This window comes from Typopeltis vanoorti, chromosome 7 (assembly GCF_054136105.1).
Source record: "Typopeltis vanoorti isolate ZY-2024b chromosome 7, IOZ_Tvanoo_1.0, whole genome shotgun sequence".
Classification (NCBI taxonomy): domain Eukaryota; kingdom Metazoa; phylum Arthropoda; class Arachnida; order Uropygi; family Thelyphonidae; genus Typopeltis; species Typopeltis vanoorti.
The window spans coordinates 48604997-48628906 of record NC_143555.1 but is presented as its reverse complement, the minus strand read 5'-3'; positions in this window follow the sequence as shown (position 1 = coordinate 48628906).

The following is a 23910-nucleotide window of genomic DNA, read 5'->3' as shown; positions in this document are numbered from 1 at the left end:
TCACCTTAGTATATCACCATGACTAATATATATTAATTCATACAATATGACTATATATATTAACTTGACAGCAAAATAAATGTCTAAGTTTTATCAAGAAGTAAATATGAATTCACTGGTTAGTGGGAGAAGGATTCTACTAACTATTATTATATCTTCTACTAGCTACTAATTAGAAGTTGAAGGAAGTGTGCGCGCACGTTCAGCCGGTTTGGCTGTAAGGACGGATGTCTTTAGGTGTTTCCAACCTTTCCTGGGTTGGAATTGTAATAATTAAAAACTCATTGGACAAGCTTACTCTATCAAGAAAAAGTGGGTATTATATTTCCGTACTCTTGCTGCATAATTATTTAACCGTGTTAATTTTAGAATTGACATATCCACTACATTAATCTCAGTTAGGCTTAACTAGAGATGGAGGGAAAAAAAAAAAAAAACGCCGTAGTTAAGTGTATTTAAGCTACACGTGCAGTGTTACACTAAATTATCGTGGTAACCAGGGGCAACCATACACATCAACACTTCTGGCTGAACGTGTGGTGCATTCACGTACGTAGTTTCTCCACTTCTACTTTGTTCTGTTATGCATAGGTAATCATCTCGCAACAGTGTGCTCACCTTACTCGCGTGATTTACCGACACAAGCGAAGGTCAGAGAACCTCATGGGAGGTTTTGCTTAGACTATACCGTAATTACCTCCAACCTCTGACATTTCGAGGAGACACACCCTGCTATTGGCTGCTTCATTTGTGAATAGCCATGCAAGTTTGGCTATTTCTGACTAGCGAGTTCAGAGAAAATACTTCCTGACATCGCTGCCGCTGTGGTTAGGAAATTGTGACCGACTGAGATTAAATGTCACGCGTGCTGCTTGTACATCGAAACTAGGACGAAGCGAGATCGCTGGGTTCACTCTATCATATCTGTCTTATGAATTTTAAATTACCGAACAGACCCGCCTGTCAGTGGAGGTTATCTTTGTAGGGGTGGAGGGATCTGTTAGTTTCACATGCAGTCAGATTATGTTAGGAATGCGTGCACATTCCGTAAGTAGGGTAATAGCGTCAACGACTTTGGATCGGAACGGTCTAGTGAAAGGTCACCTTTGCTACGAACGATCGAGTGTCAATGAACATGTGAAGGAAATCGTCTCCTCTTCAGAGAAGAATCAATGGTAGCCTTTAGAAGTATTCTGAGAAACCAATTTTGAAAGGAATAAAAAAAAGACGGAGCGTTCGTTATCGAACTCAAGAGGTGCTCTTAAAAGAATGAAAACGGTCTTCATCATCATATTTATTAGAAATGGTTTTCATGGGGAAAAACAAAATGTCCTCAAGGCAGCATGGCGCTGTATTGAAAACATCGATTCTTGTAGAATAGTAATTGCACAATGACCGGTAAATGTTTCCTTCACACTGGGGGGGGGCAACAATCGATTGTTTTTAATAATTTTTAGAAGAAATGTATGTGTAAAGAAAATCGAAGAGGGAAAAAAACAACAACAGGAGTATATAAATGTTGTTAATTATTATTAGCGAGTATAATTAGCTCTTTATATGCAAATTTTACCTTGCCTATAATAATTATAATTTACAATTCTTCACCTGGATTTCTATCATATGAAGAATACAAAGTCAAAATTACTCAATTAAGTCAAAAATAAAATAAAATATAAAAATAATTCGAGATTCACAGAAAAAAAAATTGCGCCTAACTCTCGTCAAATTAACAAAAGATTTGTTTGTCTGTTTAGTATGACGAATGGGGGCACCTAAAGCTATAAAGCAAATGTTATAGCGTGTTAAATTTTGTTTGTTGATCTCCCTCCTCCCCCCCAGGAAAAGTTGTAAACCATGGATGGGCTAAAGTGTTAGATAATAGGAGTACCCTTCCACAGAGATCAAACATAGGATTCAACTCACTGCCAGGACCGTACTTATGCACAGGCGCACGATGCTCTCGCTGGGCTCACCCGAAAAATTAGTGCCAATTCATGAGCCCAAACAATGAGTTAGGGGCCCCGCCTGTCTCGTGAAAAGTGTAAGTACGGCCCTGTTTGTTAGCAAACGGAGATGCAATCCACTTATCCAACTAGACCAGCGAGAATACATGTAATGAATTGCATTTATTCCATTTGTCTTATTCCAAATGTCCGTTTGTTTGTGACGGCAGAAACCAGTTTCCTGGCAAACAGTTTGGCCAAAGTATGAGATTGGTTAACTCACTTTCAGTCGACAAGCCATAATAAAGGCTCCTCACGTTTCACATAGGATTTAATTCAGATTTTTCCAAATACAAATACAGTATGTTGTTTTGGTTGCATTATATGTACTGGTGATGAAGAAAAACTCTACTTAACTTGAATATCATCATTTTCGGAATAACCCGGACGGTTATTCCGCAACATCGCTAAAAGACAAAATAGACCTTGCATCTTCTCTTTCCTATGATACCGGATATTTTATATTCGATCCCCCCACCTTTTTTTTTTTTTTTTTACTTTTCTTCAACGAGAGACCAGAAAAATCGTGATATTCACATCCTGTGACTTGAAAATTAAAATCCTTACAAAATAATTTTCCCAACCTAAAGAAGACTTATTTTTGCCACTTAATTACAGATCGATTGCTATCACGCCCCCCCCCCTCCTGACCGAATAATAGAGAAACGCGTCAGTGGCCATTTTTGAACTGGTTGAAAGTCTTCCACTTACTCAGCGATTCCCATTGTGAAATCCGCCACAACCATAGAAGATTCTGGATAACGCCATTCCCTTGAAAAAATGTTATAGAGGCCAGGAGACACTCAAACAATTGCGCTGGACATCTAGGCATTTGATAGTGACCGGAAGAAAGATCGTCTGAACAAACCATTATCTTACAGCCTTTCTCCTGCATATACAATTGGATTTCTCACTTTCCTTTGTTGTAGCCCTGTCAATTACATGTATTATCTGGTCCCGTCTGTTTTATGGAGGAGGGTGTGAGACCGGACCGTTGGTTCCAGAATGAAAAGCCCTGTCACTTTCACGTGAGACGGACTTCACATGTGGGATTTGAACTTAGATCGTTCTATCTGGTAAGAGAGGAGCGTCTGGATCTTACAAAAACTATCATAGAGTACCTCCATATTTAAAGCTATAGTAATTAATATTCCATTTAAGCTAATGCGATATTAAAATACTGTATTCAGAAATGTATTTATTATGCTTATCTCAAATTATGGGAAATTATTGAAACTTCGATTTTTATACTCATCAGATACAGCATCATATAAAGGCTCCATTTCTTTCTCTTCCGTTTAATATCAGCATTGTCAGAGTCAAAAGTTGTTCTTTCACTCGAAAGGAGGAAATAAAGGTAAGTTTCATCCTGTCTAGTAGACTTATTTTTATCTCTAGAATCTTAGATGTGACCTGTAAAATACCAACATCGTATTAAAATGTTCCTTAGAGATACGTACATTGGAAGGATAGAGAAATTTCCTGAAATATGCTAGAAATTACATGTCGAAGTAAAAATCATAAAAGAAAAAAAAATTAATATTTATTTACTTGGCTGTTTAATCGCAGATATCTAGCACCATATAGTCTACTACTTATCATTTAAGCTACCCAACCAATTTAAGGTTAATTGATTTACGCATGCCTGATGCAGTAATTTTTGCATAATTATGCTATTTATTATATCAACGCCAACCTTCTTGGCCGAGTGGATATCGTATTTGCACTCCAGCCAAAAGGCTGTAGGTTTGAATTCCACCGAGCATGGATGTTTGCGGTATTTAGGTAACTGTATTTAGAAATACAGTTTCTGGATTATCTAACCCTTAGCCCATCCACACTACTAATGTACGATATGTTTACCATCCTTTTTTGGGGAGCGGATTGTACATAAAAAAAAATTAAAAATTTAGAAAATATTTTTCTTTATATGTAACCAATTTTTTCTCACGAAAGCGAGCATAGCTAACCGTGTTCGAATTTAATGATATAAACTAAGGACAGCCGCTTGGTAATTCATGATATATCTTAGCCTGGGAACTAAACAATTAAGTCAAAAATGTAAAAACTATTCACAAAGAAAGAGGACAATTTTTTGTTATCTGCTACCGAGCAAGTATTCTGAGCAATGCTCATGAATAATAGTTATTATTAATTAGAATAACTATCATACCTCCAAAACTGCAACGCGAGAGTCTTGAGAATTTTAAGCAGCCCAAAAAATTCTGTAGGTCTGAAAGGGATCCAAACAAAGGCTGAAGGTATGAACGTTCTAGTTCCTTGCGTAGTCGCAATGTGCTTGTCATGTTGAATGCAATGAAGCTGGGAGAACCAGAGTTTCCCAGCCGAATATTTCCACGTAGCTATGGGATTTATGAATTTGTATTGTATAAAGGGAAGGTGAAGATAAGCGACAAATCTAAGCAAATCACGTGATTCTTCTATTCCCTCTCCCCAAGTCTTGCGCATCAGCAAACTTTCAGAATATAAGACACAACTTCTATTATCTAGCTGCACTTTATAACTTATTATTTTGATATTTTTTATTTTATTCTTCATTTTCATATTATATTCGACAATCTTGTTGGCTGAGTAGCCAACAACACTAAACATCTATGGGCAGTGGATGTTTAGTTTGTTTAGTGTCTAGGTCAGGAGATCACCACCATACTTATTGCAGGTCTGAAGGGGACTTGAAGAGTTCCATGTTTAGTCTCTAGAGTAGGGTTTCTGGATTATCTAACACTTAGCGTACTGTAGGCTAAGAACCTTTCTTGGGCGAGATTCGCATAAAAAGAATATTCCATAATATCATATTATTTATTATATTTCTTTACTGTGTTCTAATCTTGTTTATATAAATCGTATGGTTTATAGAAAGTTGATTTTTTCGACGCTCTGGTTAAAAAAAAACCTTCCATTGTCAATAAAACAGCCACGTTTTTTTGGAACGTATTAATTTTTCATTTAAATGAGTCGCTTTTTTTTTTTTTCAAGGGTCCCAGGGTTAATAATAGTACGTTAGGCGCAACACGATAAAATGCTGTTAATATTAAACGCTGTCACAAATATGGTGTATCTTCCATTCTGTATGGCGCAGAGATATCGTTAACTTAGTTATGGCTTGAAAAATTCGTTACTGTTGATATTTGAAGGATGAATCGACATCACGCTTTGGATGTCGATTTTGGTTTAACTGTACTTTTTTTTTTTTTTTTATTCCCTTTGAAAAGAGTCTATAGTTGCAGTCAGCAGCAATAAACCAGGACTCTAATATATTTTCCATGGGAAGCTTAGAATTTCATATATAAAATAGATCGTAAAAAAAAAGAGAGAACTTTACAATAACAATCGGAGCCTCGCAGCTCAGTCGGTATCCATGTTAAAAGTTCGAATTCTCTCTGGAAGCGAAGAACCTTTTTAAGAACCTTTTAAGCTGAAAGTAATTTAGCCGGTTTCATACAGTGGTCGCAAAAATTCGCACGGTTAGCCTAGTGGCTATGCGCTTCGCAACCATATGCCTGGAAAAGGAGTCAGTTCGATTCCCGTCAACGACGTGAGGAGCTAAAGGATCTTTCTCAGCCATAGCCAAGTTAGTCGGTCTTGGGCGTGGACAGCAGGGTTTTTCTCCCCAGTTTATCTGGGGTTTTTCATTCCGCAAGCAGGCAAACCGGCCCCGTGAACACACACTGCTACAGTCAAAAATACGTCTCTCCCCCAGCAGCAGGCCGGTTGGGCGTTGTACTAACAAAAGTCGCATCAATGGAACACACAGACCCTGCATTGGAAGCGGCGGGATAAACGCGTACAGGAAGAAGAAGATACAGTGGTGGCAACAATTCTGGTTTTTCATTCCGCAAAACAGGCAAACTGATCACAAGAACGTACGCAACTAACAGACATAATACACTGACCTCATAGCCTTAGTTGCTTCGTCAAATAACAATAAACAACACTGACAATCGTTAGACTTTGCTTGTTAATTTCAAAAACTCTTCAATCTTTACACACACGAGTTTAATTTTTTTATTTGGAAGGCGGGAAAGAATAAAAAATCGTTGCCAATGAAGATTTGAAATATTATGTTATGAATTGAATACGATCCTATTGACTAGAAGCTTGTTTATTTGTGATCAAGGCACAATTATACCAGTGAATGTATAGCGAGATAACTTTATTCTATACTAGACATATTAATTAAGCATGGTAATCAGCCATTTTATTAGCTATACCAGTTTGTAGGTAAATCATAAAAATTATGGTTGAACGTTGAGACCTAACCCAGATTTTCTGAATTCCAAAGTTTGGGAACTGTGCCAGTGAATGAAACGTTCATAACCGAAATATAAAGGATCCCAATGAACTATACGATGACTTATATTGTTAAACATCGTTCCATGATAATAAGTCAACATCTTTCTGCGATACTGCAGAAAGATGTTGACTTATTATCAGCAGCGATCTGTTCTCATTGGCAAGGAAGCTGCATTCTTGCATGTCAAAAAATTCTTTCACAACAGAGATGACGTCATTTGATGCATAATGAATACCAGACATGTGTTTGTTTTTAGGTTTAGGAAAATATGGTATTTTTTGTCGATAACTGATGGAGCAAGATCAAGTGAATAAGATGGATGTTCGAAACCTTAAATTCACAATCACGCATAGCAGGCATTGCCACCGGCGACCTGTGAGGTGATGCGTTGTCCTGATGACCTGAAGCACCCTCCGTAGCTCACTCATGAGGATGACGCGTATTTGGTTCTTAGTTAGAATTCCATTGAACATCGAGAGGGTTCTTGAAGTGAAGGTGAGTTAGGGACTTTCACACGAAGGTATTAAGGTTTTTCTTTTCGGAAACTCTTTTTTTTTTTTTCATTCTTCAAAACAGACAAACCGGCCGGAGAACACACGCTTTAGTTGCTTTAGCATATATCTGGTGATCCATTTCATGTGAGATGACCGCATTACCGATAATGACTTAGTAACCGCTCGTGTATATAATATTAATAACTCTTGGAGTTTGTCCACTATTCTTCGTATGTGGTAATTGCATCGGCCATTGCGAGTTAATGATAAAGAATAACATTTGTAATGTTTCTGAATTGTAAATAACTATATTCTTACTAAGTATTTTTTTAATCCGCTGTATAAGTCAGTTATTAACGTAAATTATAATTGTTCTAGAAGAATATTTCTGAGCGAGAGATACGCTATGGAAAAAAATGTTGAGAAACATTATTACAGTTTTACGAAAGGCTATGCTGAAGAAGTTCTGGAAAATTTCTGGACTCAATCTTGAACGTTGTATATCTTACAGCAGTCCTGCATGGGATTTCGCCATTGTGTTTATTTGCTATTACAGTTTTATTACGCTATTTCTGAGGAACATAATTAACTCAAGATCTTTGCGGCTGTCAATAGGTATGTCGTATCTAAATTAGTCAGACGAATTTTATTGTCCGTTTCCTCATACTGCAAGAAGGATCAAAGAAATGTGATATCCTTCGAGACCAGAATTCTGCTCTCTCTCTCTCTCTCTCTCTCTCTCTAACACAATTGAAATCTATTTCGTTCTTTTACGAATGTAGTTGTTTTTCAAACCATGTTCTCCTTTCCCCATGAAAGTTAGAGAAAAATAACGCTCTTTCTATTGAAAAAAGAAAAAAAAATACAGCCTATTTTTCTACCCACTGCAGGGTGAAGATCTCTCCCATTGCAGGAGGTTTTTGGGTCTACTACTCCCATGGTGACGCAGTCCATATTGGGAGAGGACAATCACAAACATCCATTACAAAAGGCTATGCCGAGTTCGAATCCTGCGTAGGCAGGATTCGAACTCGGCATAGCCTTTTGTAATGGATTCGAATCCTGCGTAGGCAGGATTCGAATCTCTAGCCAAAATCTCTAGCCGAATTCTCTAGCCAAAAGGCTTTGGGTTCGAATCCTGCGTAGGCAGGATTCGAACCCAAAGCCTTTTGGCTAGAGAGCAAATACGCTAACCACTCGGCCAACAAGGCCGACGCTCTTTCTATTATGTTCCTTAAATTATGTAAATTTTAAATATTCTTTAAGAGTTACATTTAGCCGTTTCATGTTATTATGTTCAGTCTGTTCTATAAAATTCCGCTACAATCAGGATGGACACTGAATTAGACCTTACATTGGGTAGGCACTAGTCGTGGTCGAATTAGCCCAAAGCACACCGACTGTGACCGTCCATAATTGAATGTCGTCCCTAAAATGATGTCAAAAGGAATCATAAAAGAAGACTATCATACAAAGAAAAACTGTCATGCATAACAACTGTACAATGCAATAATCCACTGCATATCTTACAAAGCTGTGCAGGAAACTTACTTTAGTAATTATTCAAATTAAGCGGATATTGTATCCAACATTCCAATATTAATTTGAATAATTTTGCATTGCCGAAGTGAAGCCTTTTGGCTCTCTTTTTCAGTATTTCAGTAACTTACTTTAGTAAGCTGCCTGTTAAGTTCGTTACTACACAGTGCATATCTTAACATAATGAATTAATAACAGTGAGTTTTACACACTCCGCTTTCCCAGCTGAATTCAGGTATAAGGTAATTTGATATTGCACAATATCATTCGATTCTAGGCTATAGAAATAATTATAGCTTATAGTAGGTAACTTAACTCGGAACAAAGTGCCATCTATTAGCAGATGCAGGAGCTATAAGGTTTTTTTTTTTTTTTTTTTTTTTTTGACATGTGAAGGTTTTTTCTTTTCTTAATCCAGAAAAATAATTTAGTAAGTGTAATTTTATCCCCATAAAATAATAACATAAAAATCCTTGAACGATGCAGTAAAGTTTGTTCATAAATATTGTCGTCAGACACAGTAAATTAAAAATGGAGAGTTTAGAACAATTCAGTTACAAATGACGTGTTTCTGTCATTGTCATAAATAACTGAACTGGATTTTAAAAAATCCTTCCTAACTTGTATATTGTGCCTTTTACAGTTGTCGACTTAGATTTAAAATGTCTTTCCTTATCTATTTCTTTCTTACCGTATCAAATATATATATATATATATTATGTCGCGAAAAACGGTGTGTTCCAACAGGGAAACTTTGCAACTTGCAGGGAGGGCAGCACTGTATTATCATTAATGGCACATACGAAACGATAACTAGCATCTTTACTGCGTTTTGCCGTTTGGTTGAGGACGGTTCCCTGTAGTGATGTTGACTCGACGTGTACAAGTGTTACCAAGGGTCACGCGTAGTAATGAAAGCACCTGTATCTGCAAAAGAGCCTTGACATACTTTCTGTTTCGTTTGGGTGGTGGCTCGATATGTTTGTGACATTTTAAAAGAGAGGCAGGTATTTACTTAATTACGTGAGAGATATTCCACTAAGTGTAGCAGAATTTAATGGTATTTATACGGATTAAATTGCTTTACTAAAAGATATTTAAAACACAATTCTGGTATGTCTGACGTTAGGAGGGTATCGTTAAGAAATCGATCGTTGCAGTGCCACTGAGTAGCATTTAATTATAAATACAAAAAAAGGGGGAGAAGGTTTTTCTACCTGAACACCCCTTGAGGGTACATATCAGGAAATTAATGATGATGCTTACTTTTCTGTTTACTTAAAATAACAATTCAAAACTGATAATTTCGTCCACTGAACCTCATGTTCATGTAGATTGATTGTTTACAAATTTATGTACAAGGCTCAACAGTTCGTCTATTTATTACTTATTTTATCATTCACAGACGCATTTATTTAAAATTACTTTTATAAAGTAAAATTTAAATTATATTCTTATAAAAGCAATAATGACAACAAAATTAAAATCAGTGCAGTATTACCGATGCCTAAAATACTCCTTGTATGATTAAAACTACTACTTCAATTATTTTCTTATTATTTTTTATTATCCTTCCAACTGTAGTTGAATTCTCCTTAAAAACAATTTTGAGATTTCTCTGTTGAAGTCCAAACTGCAGCTTCAGTGCTAATATTCCTGTTTAAAAATGTTTCCGAAATTCCCGTGTGCATATGATACAAAATTAAAGTAATGGACGTTCATAAACATCATAATGGCTTATTTAAGCATTTATTTCCTGTGATGAATCATGGATGATAAAAATAGTTTGGAAACCTGTAACAGCATAGATTTGCACTTCTGTTTGAAGTGTGATTCGGGATGTATAATTAAAAAAATTATTTTTAAAGTGCTAGCCCCATTCCGTAATGTTGCTTTCTATTTATATTGTAGCGAATGGCTGTTGGTGAAATTATTTTTGCAGTTTTGAAAATAATAGGTCAGAAAGACAGAGGGAAGTACCTAAATGGTAAATAATTTCCATCGACACCACCATTGTATAAAGATGCCTGCAATGTCAAAAAAGAGAAGAAGAAAAAAAAAAAAAACGTCTAGAGTAGCTTTTCTAGGCTCCTAAATCTTGGTCGCTTCATGACATCGGTGTTGTAGGTGTTAAGCTTTTCGTTGGAGTTGGGGGGTAGCGGAAAGAGTACTCACACAAGTTATTATTTATTGAATTATGAATATTTATCAGTGTATATGCATTTTCAGTTTAATTGCAATTTTATATATAAAAATGCAAACGCCGATTTACTACTACTAGTAGGTCGGTGTTTATATTTTTATGGAAATACCAAAGCCTATAAATAAAAATCTAAGTTTCCCGTCGTGCATAAGTCACTTAACAGATTTCACCGTGTTCACTTAATACTCATGTTATTCAGCTACTTGTTTTTTTATATTCATAATTTGAATATAAAACGAGTATCGACTTTCTTCACACTTTAGATAAGAAGTGAAGCTAAAAATAAAACGTTCTATATAAACATAATATTCGGCTATCTCCTCCATCCCCCATTTTCAACGCCAGAAAATCGGGACTGAAGTCACATGGGTTTTGCAAATGAAAACAAATATTCTACTTTCCTATACCCACACCTCCGATATAATGTATATTATGTTTCGAAAAACAAATTTTCTGTATTTGATATTCTGGAGTTATAAGCTTAAGCAAAATGATTACGATTGTTCTGTAAACTAGTTCTGATTCCTTATTATTATTCAAGAAATGGAAGACTGCCAGAAGACGAGAAACAAGAAATTGAAAAATTGAGCTGCGCCATTTCAATTAAAAAAAATGACTAAGCATTATTATTATTATTATTTGTAATTTTTAATATAGTTTGCTGGCCTGTGTGGTCGAATGGATAGCACTTCCAAGCCAATGGATTGAAACATTTCTATGTTTGGTCTCTAGAGTAGTTTCTGGATTATTTAACCCGTTAGCTCAATGATCGGTGTCACTATTAATGTACTTCCCACTTTCATAGGTGGGATTCACATAGTATTTTTTTTTTTTTTTGTTATTCTAATAAGTTATCTATCTATTAAATAATAGTATGCAAGGGAAAAAACTCTGAAAAGTTTCTGAAGAAAAAGTGTTTTTAAACAGTATGCTGTCTTAAGGCAACAAAATGTTAAGTTGACATTGTTAAAAAAAAAAAAAAAAAAATGGAACTCCACTTCCGCAATTGCCTTTAGATATATCCATCACTTTTTGTAGACCTTGAATGAATTCTTTATTGACATTAGGTCTCTGCTCTTTTACATTCGGTTTCAGAAACATCAGAATAAATAAATAAATTCGATGATGAGTCTGAGGAACAGAAGAACAAGATTGAGAGATCTAGCTGAGTAATAACTTCCTGAATGTCGTCTCAAGGTATTGAAAATAATTTTCTTACGTCTTTGTGATTTTTTTTTTTTTTTTTGCCTTTTATAATTAGATGGCGCTTTTTTTTCTAGCCACTTATTGCGGGTCATGGCAAATATTTGTTTATCATTGCGCTGATAACCACCTGCCAAAAACCGTTTCAGTGTAAGCTGGTGCGTTGACCTAGCAATCAAAATATTTGTCAAAATGAATCTCACAATTTCCCTTATTTAAATTGAATAAGTATTCATCTCTTCCATCGTAGGATGGGTTAATTCCCTGGTTACGGGTTTACTGGTATTAAATGCAGCTGGCTTGAGATTCCTCAGCAGCGTATTTATTCCAAGGACATGTGTATTATGTCTGTTCATAAGTCCTACTTACAGGAGAAAATGATCAGCGTTACCTGAAGAAAGAAACCCACTTCCATGTGAGACTGGCTAACTTTGTTTAAAAAAAAAAAGAAGAAAAAAAAGCCGTATTGTAGAACATTTTCAGTTTTTTATAATGGTGACCACCAGCAGACTGATCTGGTTAATGTGCCAACGTCTGTTGCTGACACAAATTGATTTATGTTGGAGTATCTCAACAAGAAAAAAATCTTAATTCAATACCGTTGTTTCTTTTCTTCTCCATATCTTGCTACTCATCTCTAAAAGAAAGACCAGGATTTTATGAAAATAATAGAGATATTAGAATGGAGAATATTATGAATCCAAGCATATTTTATACCAAATAATAATAACACTTAAGTTTCGAAAATTTACCAGAGAAGTTATAAGAAAAACCCTTCGGCATCAAAATTGCTTTGGTTTACGTTACTTAAAACACAAGCTCTGCTCAGGAGCCCATATGTTTGCTTTTTTATTAGTTCTTAAATTAGGTTTCAATAGCCTGAAAGCTGTTTCGAATCCGTGGTTCTCCTAAGAGACCAGACAGCAACCTAGAGAGAGCAGAGATTCTCAGTACCATAACAATCTTATGTTAGGAGGTTAAATTCGTTAAGTCAACAATCAGTACGTGCATAATAAGATTAGTGAAATATAGAACCGTAAGGGTTCAATTTGGCGTAAGCATGATATTAGAATAGAGGATAACGCTAAAAAAAGGCGAATACGGGCACCCGGGCAGAGCTTGTCTTTTAAGTAATGCATACCAGAGCATTTCCGATGCCGAAGGTTAGCTTCTCATAAAGCTCTCTGGTAAATTTTCCAAACTTCAAAAGTTCGTTCATATTTACTTATAAAGTATGGTTGGACCCATAACATTCTCCATCTAAATTGAAGCTTTTCGGCTTTATATTTCAGTAACTTATTGAGAGATTGTGTAAACCATTTTTTTTTTTTTTTTTTTTTACAGACTGTGTTTACGAAAAACAAGGTTAGTATATCATTAGGAAAAAGTTGCAGCCAGTGTTCTTCCTATTATTATTATTAGACTGGGACTTCATATGAAAAGTTCTCAAATGTAGTAGTTCTGTTCCTAAATGAGGTAATAAATGTTACTTCCTCTTCCCGACATACATACCGGTAAAAAGAAGGATAATAAATAGATACATTAAATAATTACATTAAAACAGATACGATAGATGCGTTTGTGCTAGAGTGGAAATAGGGTGGTCCATATTAGTCTTATTACATGTTTTGACACATATGATTTACAAATAGTTCCATCCCACTAAACAGTGGGCATGTGTTCTCTGATGCATTGATATAACTCTCTCCTGGGGGAGGGGGGAGAGCGAAAGAGGCGTTGTCAATGGTTTCAAGGACTGTACACGTGTGAAAACAAAGCACCCCCTCCTTTCCTGTTAGGCCTGACGTAGTTGTCTCGTTTGACACAGCAAGGCACAACTGAAACTTCCCGTCATATCTCACTTTGAGGTTCGGTGTGTAGGCCTAGAAGAAAGTCATCATTTGCCCTAAAACGTTTTGAGGTCAATGATACGGTAGAGGAGAGAGGTCAGAACCATGACACGATACGCGTAGTGCAAAGCTGCCTAGCCCAGGGCATCTATATACAATGGCCGAAAAACTGGTTAATCTCTGGGCTCCACCTCCGCTCCTTGCTTACATGCGCTTGGGGGACGGGAGGGGAAGGAAGAGATACAAGGAGGTTGTTTTACTAGTTGACACCCATCCTGTCTTGTAGAAGAGGTATGCGCAGAGTCGATCACTCCATGTTTAGAAGAAAAGTCATCTGTTTCTCCAAGCGTTTTGGATGGAGTACATGATTAATGTTTTCATTTATCTCAATAACCTTCAAACGGCTATATAATTTCTTCTAGTCATCCTACGCCTTTGAATCGAAACTTATACATCTAAATATACGAAGACTACCAATTTCTCACACAGTTAACCCTTAAAAACGTAATTATTCGAATCAGCTTGATGGGAACAATTAAACTAAAGACAAGAACAACTCGTGTTTTGAGGAGTGACATATGAAGTAACTTACTTTCGTTCAGTTTATCAACATGCATACTGATTACTTTTTTAATCGAAAAAATATCTTCAGCCCGGCACCCGTAATTCAAACATCGGTTAGGACTTGATCAATAAGTGATCATACTGCAAATGTTTGCAATGCGTAGTTAACTACATTGCATCTACTACTTAGCTGCTATTGTAGCAGTCATTGCACTGAGTTTCATTATAAAACTTTGATTTCTCTGATGTAGTTCATGGCGATATAGTCGATAGGTTTTAATATGAATACCAAAATTCGTGCACTACATTTTTTGAATTGTTAATAATTCCGATGAATACTTCTTAAGTAATTTTAAATAACTGGAAAAATTAAAACTTACCGTTTTAATTATTCATGACATTTTCTCCTCATTCATGACAGAAGTCATGAATGAGGAGAAAAAATAAGCCGTAACAGATGCCAACAAACTACGGTGTCAGTAGCATTCAACTATTTCAATTTGAATACTTTATTATGCCCGCTTGGTTGGCCGAGTAGTTGTTGGTCTCCAACCAACAGAATGCAGGTTGGAATCCCGGCAGGGATTCGAAATTTCCTTCATTATTTAGAGACATGAAGTGACTGGAAAAAGTTTAATGTTTGGTCCTAGAGCAGGGTTTCCGGATTATGTTAAAAAATAATCTCTTAACCAAACCACAAGACTAGGTAGGAGTCGCATAAAACATTTCAGGAAATAAAATTGTAATTAAAAGAAACACGTATTAACCACAGTGAAAATTATTTACTTGTAAATATTTCATCCTAAGTATCTTAGGACATCATCAGTACAATCAGTAGTTTAAACAATAATAGGAATAGCATACAGTCATGATTACAATACATTCTATGATTATAATAGAATCTCATTAAACGTACGTAACGTGTTACAGAAGTAAAAAAAAAAAAACCTAATAATTATTTTACACAATTTTGTAAGACAATTTCCCATACTTAGGGAACAGTAAGAATCGTTGCGGTTTAAATTTGGTCTGTGTGTAGTAGGGCTTGAGAACTTTCTTTATATAAACGTTCATGTTTATATAAAGATCTGTGTAAAAGTTTAGACTTTTCCCAATGGATCCTATGGCTTGGATTTTCAATTCCGTGTTGAGAGAGGCCAGATTTCTGCGGTTTAAAAAGACGAATGAATCTCGGAACATCAAGATCACATTCATCTTTTTAAACCGCAGAAATTTGGCCTCTCTCAACACGGAATTGAAAATCCAAGCCATAGGATCCATTGGGAAAAGTCTAAACTTTTACACAGATCTTTATATAAACATGAACGTTTATATAAAGAAAGTTCTCAAGCCCTACTACACACAGACCAAATTTAAACCGCAACGATTCTTACTGTTCCCTAAGTATGGGAAATTGTCTTACAAAATTGTGTAAAATAATTATTTTTATTTTATTATTATTATTTTTACTTCTGTAACATGTTACGCACGTTTAATGAGATTCTATTGTAATCATGCGCCCTAACTGTATGTTATTCCTATTGTTTAAACTACTGTACTGATGATGTCCTAAGATACTTTTGGATGAAATATTTACAAGTAAATAATTTTCACTGTGGTTAATAAGTGTTTCTTTTAATTTATGATCTCACCACAGGTTTCGTTATATATAAAAAAAAAAAAATAAGGTTGTGCTTTTCATCATTGACTCATTCTCATGTATTCCCTCAAGCGGGTTTTTTATTTCTCCTAAAACATTGTTCAACTTGCTTTTGTCATCACGTCTTTTCCTTTTTCATTCTAATTCTTTCCTTCATTTCACTGAAAAACTGGATTGATCTAACAGGGATTTTCTACATTCTCAGTTGATATAATTTCAAGTAATGTGAAAGCGAAGGTTAAATAATTTTTGCCTTGTTTTTTTCCCTACATATTTTTGCCCTAGTAAAGTGCCTTGAGAAACAAGGCCAGTAATATTACTTAAGAAACCCGCACAACTAGTTACAAAACGATCATGAAACCTGAAAAATCGTATCGACCCCCTCCCCTATACACACCACCCCTGTTAGGTTGTTATGGTGTCCAACGGAAACAATTGCGGATAATTTTTCCTCTTCCTTCCCCCAAGATTAATTTCAAGGGATATGCGTGGATTATCTTTAAAAAAAAAAAATAAAATAAAAAATTATTATACAGCCGGGTGTCTAAAACCGGTCTTTCCCTCAGGGTAAGAATCGGCTGAGCACCGAGACTGTGAGAATCGACGATTGTGTATAGCAAACGACGCCCGTACTGAAAACAGGAACTTAAGGAATGTGGGAGTAAAGTCCGTCACCATGTCCAGTGGGTGGAGATGAACAGATGGCAGTAACTGCAGGGTGAAGGGACGAGAAACAGAAGCACGTGCTGTGTTCTGATTGGACGTGTAACTAACGGCAACAGGTACAAGAATAGCTGAATGTCGAGAGCAGCTGGCCGATTGTAAAAGTTAGTCACGAAAGAGAAATAAAAGATTTGACCACACTTTACTTTGCGTATAGTACTATAGATGGAGCTGATGTGTAGAGTTACTTTCACTTTTCATCCCCCCCCCCACATCTCTTCCGAAACATCTATTAACAACTTATACCCTCACAGCATTTTTTGAAAGCAAATTCATTGTATTGCACTAATAATTTTATATGTAGTAAAAATGCTTGTAAGATAAAACCATTCGCAAAAATAAGTTTTAATTTTCTGCACCCCTAATTAATAACTATTTTACTTGATCACGTTGCGGCCGTGCTGTATTATCCTTGGGATTGGTGTTTCGTATCGGAGGATTCAAACTAGTTTTTTTGGGAAGGACCATGAACAAATATCAGACTGAGAAATACTAGATTTTAATTACTTTTCCTACTATTTTTATTCTTTTTATTACTATTTTACTTTAATTTATTGTATTTTAAGAAACGCATACAGATAAGTTTCATTTTTGTTTAACAGAAAATTAAATAATAAAAATTTGCTTTCTCTCGGGGGGGGGGGGAGGCGATTCCTTCGTGAATCTTTCGCTGCTTCTAAATCTGTCGTATATTATCGTATCTTTTTTTGCTAAACAAATCTACAGTTGTTGTGCTAACAGTTTGCTACTGGGATCAACTGAGCTCTCTTTCACGTAAGCTAATAAGTCTGTAACAACCTCAGACCAAACTCGTAAAGTAAATTGAGCATAATTTTTAGAAAATGTGAATACCGAATAATACTTATTACTTCTGCAAGTCTTGCGATGGGGGATGAATTTCATCGTCCTGTGTGAGACACTTTTTGGAGGCCTGAAATGATTTGACAAATATATATAAATAAGAGAAAAAACTTAGCCCATTTCCTGTGCTAAAATGCTATAGGTTTTGCAACTTTTTGTCAGCCGAAATCACATAAAAGTACTGTCGATGGGCTGCAGATAGTAGTTTTGCCTTTTTTTTTTTTTTTTTTTAATTACATAAAACTTGGATAAAGAGTGATATTTTTTTTTCTTGTTTGGCAGAATAATTTAAGTTGCACATCATTACTTCTGGAGAACGCAAGTTTATTACTCAACTCATCTGGCAATGATTCTTTCAGAAGTTTAAGTATAGCAACAACGCATATCATACGATCAGCTGTGAACCAATGACATATCTAGGGTGCAACGCAATACACCGAGTATAGTCGCGATAACTTGCCATTGAAACGTTAATGTGTACTGCTAACATCGAGTTGCTTACACGAAGAACGTGTCTATATTTTGGTACGTTTATCTCTGAGATCACTTTCAGTATCAAGAGACTTTTAGAAGTGAACTTTCTAAGTGGTTTTAGATACCCAATATCGTTTCTCGTGAAACCTTGTACTATAGATATCAGCGAAAACATAACTGCTAGTCAGGGGTGTTAATAGAAAAAATATTGCGTAAATACATAAACGCACTTGTAAGATCATAAGACCCACTATCAAAGCAATGGGTAACAGCCGGAAGGCTTTGCGCTTTTGTTTTCTTTCTTTTTTAAGATCTAATCTTATTTAATCTCAAGGCCAGAATATATATCGCAACAATCTGGTTAAAATACACTCACTATTAAAAACTTAAAACAGAATTTTCTGCTTTTCGCTGATCTTTGAATAGCATATTAAGAATTATATACGCATTAGAACAAGAAATAGCATATGTATTCGCAGTATCACTACGTAAATTCCGAATACACGAATAAAAGTGGGGGGGGGGGTGCTAGTAGCTAATTAGAACCTTTTTTCAATTTAAAAAAAAAAAAATTTTTTTACATCCTCAATTTGAGCGATTGAGTCGTGTTTCAAATACAGTTTCACCAAGAATATGTGAATAATAATTAAATGTACTTCAAACATGGTTTATCAATATTGTTAAACTAAATAAAAATTCTATTCTATATAGAATTTTTACAACAAAATTCAGTTGCCATTCGCCTCTGAATTCTTATCTCAGTTTAAGCTACAAAAGAATACATTTGGTTCCGTGTTATCATCAGAATCAGAATTATCTATGCGCCTGAGTTGATTGCAAGGATTGAAATATCTAGAATACATTACGATGGGCATGCTTTTTAAGATATCGGCCATTGTATTTAAATATACAAACCCGATACACAAGAGGTTGCAAAGCCTATAGTATATTAGGAGCGTGGAGGCAAGCATGTAAAGTAGGCGGTTCCTGTGTTTCTTTAACAGCTGGAGGCTGTAATGCTAGGGGGATAACTGTAGAAGACTGTCTTCGAGGATAGAAGTAGATGGAATGAAAGAATTAAGTTCTTTCAACAGGTCTGAAGTTGACTGTAAATAATGTTGATTAGCAGCTGCACATGTTTTTACTGACTTAGAGGAAAGTGGAGGAGGATGAAAACCATTTCTCAATGGTTTTCAAACCTTTTCTAGATGTATTTTCACCCCGTGAAAATACATCTAGAAAAGGCATAAAGCAGAAACAAAACGTTTGTGAAAGTGATTACAAAATCAGCTAGGGAGGAAACTGGCTATCTAACTGCAAATGATGGAAAGCAGATAGGTTTTAGCATAGAGGTTTACTGAAGTGTCTTATGATAGTTCTGAGGCATTAATCAGAACCATGCTAGATCTGATTAATGCCTTTAATAGCTGCATGAGTATTGGTTCGTGCCTCGTTAGCCGAAATATATGTACAAGTAGTAATTCGAATTGATTCCTCTCCCCCCCATCCCAGACGAGATACCAAATTGTGTTCATCAAGGAAATCGCAAAAACAACACAACCAATGGCTACGTTCTGTTTACCATTTGTTTCTCTGTAAAAGAATATCCGAATTCAGACGCGCGTTAATTTTTTTTTTTTATTAAGTTGGTCAGCTTGGCAAATACTCGTAAATGTTTAGTTTTCTTAACGGCGTGTTTTTAAAAGCTATTCGTAGAAACAATTTGAGTCACTTTTTTTCTTCATCGTTAAATTTGATATGACTGGCCTTTTAGTAACTGCATGTTTATTTTTAGAGAAAATGGGAGGCATGTCCCAAAAGAGGAGACATTCCTACAGTAATTATGCCACAGATATATACGAAATTGGACAGTCAGAAATTGACCTCTAGATTGAGTTGAGTATTTATGAATACCTCCAGTTCAAAGCTTTGTGCAAGTTGCAAATCCATCCAGATCCACATTCCCACCAGTTCCTTACCAATAATTACAGGATGCAAACATAAACGAATAACAAGATAACAGGCGATTCGCGGATGAAATGCGCCTGTGATTTGCGGCCATGATTATGTGCACTTCGTTACCTACCACTGTGTGAAGTTCCACCACCACCGAATCAAAAATTAGAATAATCAAAGAAAATGTGTTGAATGAGTTGCAATTCTAATTTATTGCATAGAAAATAATTATTACCAAATATGAATTAGCATAATCTAAATTCACGTACTTTTGTAGATTATATAACCATGTAAACACATAAATTATAAGAAAACTGTTATTTGAAAACATTCACAAAATTAGAATAATTTTTAACGTGGTTTAAAATATTAGAATAATGCGAAAAATTAGAATAAATGCACAAAAATTAGTCAAAGGGAAACGACATGATAATTAGTACTTTGTTGCATCCGCCTTAGCTTTTATGATCGTTCGTAAACGGTTGGGCATATTAGTCTTTTTTTAAAATCAAAACATGCCCATATGGTCTGCGGACTAGAAACAAATTCATTTGTCTCATGGGAAATTTCTTGAAGACGTTTCTTCATAATTCTCCACAAATTCTCAATGAGGTTTAAATCTGATAAGTTTGCTGGCCAAGGCATTACACTGCTTTACCTTTCTTTGAGCCATCTAGTAGTGGTCTTGGAAGTGTGACAAGAAGCTGAATCTTGCTGAAAAAGAAAATCATCACGAAAATCTTCCGATGCTGGTAACAAAGTGTTTAAGAATTTCTTGGTAGACTTTGGAGTGACTCTTTCGTACACAATACACAGCCTACCATCTTCTGCGGTTATATAAACCCAATACCATAACATAGTTGCAAATTTCACCGAACGTTTTATGCGTTGTTTATCAAATGCTTCTTGCTTAAGACGCCAAACGTATCAATTTATGACCATGGAACACACATACAAAACATACTTTCATCGCTAAAAAGCCTTTTTCTAGTCCTCCTCCTCTTGAGCTCACAACAGACTGTTGTGGGGTCAAGAGGAGGAGGAGGTCTGTTGGAATTCATAAGGTGGCTTCGTCTTAGGTATACGTAATTTAAAACCCAATTTGTGAAGTTGTCTCAACGTCGTAAGCACATTCATTTTCACCTAGTTCTTTCCATTTCCTGTGAAAATACCTTACACTTCGGAAGCGGTTTTTCTGCATGATATTCTTCAATCTCCTCTCATCTCTTGATGTAGTTATTACTTTTTCACGCTATTGCAGCAGTTATTTTGAAAACTCCGGTTATCAGAATACTGTATTCACGCTTTCTTGAGAACATTTCAATCCCTTGGCTATTAACTGTTGAGTTCGGCTTCTTTGTGTAGAGACACCATAAAAGTTCTTAGCGTCCGATATGTCACTCGTTCGACCCATGTTTAGCAAATCATTAACTGAAATCCACGCGCAAACGATTCTTCACACACACGAGTCAGTCCTGCAACTACTGAAATAGATGCTATTTCTATGTTTTCCTCAAAACCAATCGGAAAAATTTGGAATATTCTAATATTGTGAACTACGTTAAATATTATTGTAATTTTGTGAATGTTTTCAAATGACAGTTCTCTTATAATTTATATTACATTCTTTTTTGTTTGTTTACATGGTTATGTAATCTACAAAGTACTCGTACGTAGATTTAGATGTCAGTTCATATTCGATAATTATTTTCTATGCAATAAATTAGAATTGCAAACATCCAACATATTTTCTTTAATTGTTCTAATTTTTTGATTTGGAGGTATAAAATAGATTTTAGAGCTTTCTAAGCTGATGAATCCTAGTGGAGACATTTGGATCTGTATCTGATAATCTTGATGTCTTTTTTATATTATGAAGCTATTGGAAAAAAAATATAATCAGAGGTTTGTTGGAGAAATGTTATAAATTATACCGTTGGCCAATTCTCATTATCTTTTTGCTAAGTGCGGATCACTATTCTTACATTTTCCTCATGTTCTCTCTCTCTCTCTCTCTCTCTCTCTCTCTGACAAGTCAGGTGCATATGATGTATGCAAATACGATGTAGATAGACACGAGTTAGCGAGCATGAGATATTCCTTGAGTTTATAGTTGCAATTATGTAAGTGAAAATATAACAAAAAGCACAATGTTATATTTAAATGTTGTCACAGAGTGCATGAGACTTAAATGAAAATATGGTATTTTCATTCAAGTCTCATGCAATCTGTGACAACATTTAAATATATACGAGGAAAAAGCCTGTGTCAGTCTTCTGAAGTATCAACAATGATTTTTTTTTTAGATTTGTTGCCAAACATATTGACTTACAAAGCTTTATTCGTGTTTTTGTTAATACCAGCTAGCAGTTTTTCCAGATACTTTAAACCTACTTAGGATAATGCGTGAGCTGCTGGAATCAGTGAGCCACATGCTATTTTCCTTATTTAAACAATGCAGTTAAGGATTGAAGTGATTGCCCAGAGTAGTAAGATATATATTATGTACTGTGTAAACCCCTTGAACAGTCCCATTGGCTGACAGAAGAGTAAATAATTCAGAAAAGCTATTTTAGAGTCCAAACACGAAAATTTGATATTCTGTTTTAGGCCTCCGATAAGCAAAGGCATCTTTGCTTATATCTTTTCATGATCACAACGCGAGTGCAATTAATGTTTATTGTTCCCTGAAGCTTTTAAATGAGAGAGAGATTCTGAAGAGAGACTATTTGTTTGGTTCTTTAATATGGGTGGAGCAAAAGTAGTTCTACAACCTTAACAGTAGTAAAGAAATGTACAGAAGTAAGCTATCTCTTGGCAGCTTAGATGTGAACTGCTGTACATAAAGAATGTCTTATCGCTCTTGAGAGCAAGAGTGATGTAGACGATTAGGTCATTAGAAGTCCTGTTTCTCATTTTATGAAATATATCCATCTATCTGTGGTAACACTCGTGATTAGTAGGCAACCAATCAAGTTAAGCTGAAAATAATAGAGTAGGTGATAATTTTAAATACTCCAGAGTAACTCAAGGAATAACTCAGAAAATGAAGTAAAAGAATAAGCGCTAAGGCAAACAAGATTTCTGGATGTTTAAACAGAACAATATGGAAAAATAAAAGTCAATGTCGCAACTAAGATCACTTCTACAGAAATGAACTCACAAGAAAACTGTGGGGGGGGGGGGAGAAAATTCTATGAGATCAAAAATGAATAAATACATGCAAGTATTCCTTGCAATCAGTAAATGAATGGTTAGGAAAAAGGAATGATAAAAGTGTGTCAGTAGGATACAAACCAGTTGAAAGACCACAAAAATGGTGGAAAGATGGATTGCGATAATCATTGTCGCAACAGATCTAAGACGGAAGATGAAGACATAACTCTAGTCAACAGAAATAGTATAATACATTGAAAGCGCATTGCCACAATTTGACGCCTTTACTAAACCGTCTTCTGTATAAAGCTTTGGAAGAAAGCTATTTTCTGGGCATAAAAAAAGTAAAGAAAACCATCTCCGAAATAATCGGAAAAAAGAGGCTCTTGAAACGTCAGCTATATTTCACGATGTCAGACTAGACGAAAAGATGTGATTTTAGTTTCCACATCAAGGTGCAGGACGAGAATCACGTTAAGGGAAAAAAAAATCACAAGATGTTACTATTTTCATGTCGTTACGAATATGACAGCATTCAGTGACTAATTTGATATGTTTATTTTAATATTATATAACTTTTCTAGCACAGTCTAAAAATCCCAACTTCTAGGATTCTCAACGGATATAAACGTACCACTGCGAATATTTTTCAGATTAAAACTGCTAATAATTTTAATCTGTCTTTCGGAATCGAGAAAACTATTTAAAAACATCTGTTTATATAATATTAATGTTTTCTGAATACACTGGCACATTCAAATACGTGCTCTAATTATTAAATAGCATTCACATGAGCGTTAAACACACGCTTCGGTCAGCCACTTATTTATTCACGTCTATTACTTCATACATTTCGCGTGCTTTTTTTTTTTATAATCGTAGTCGAACGTCAAATACGATGCCAAACAA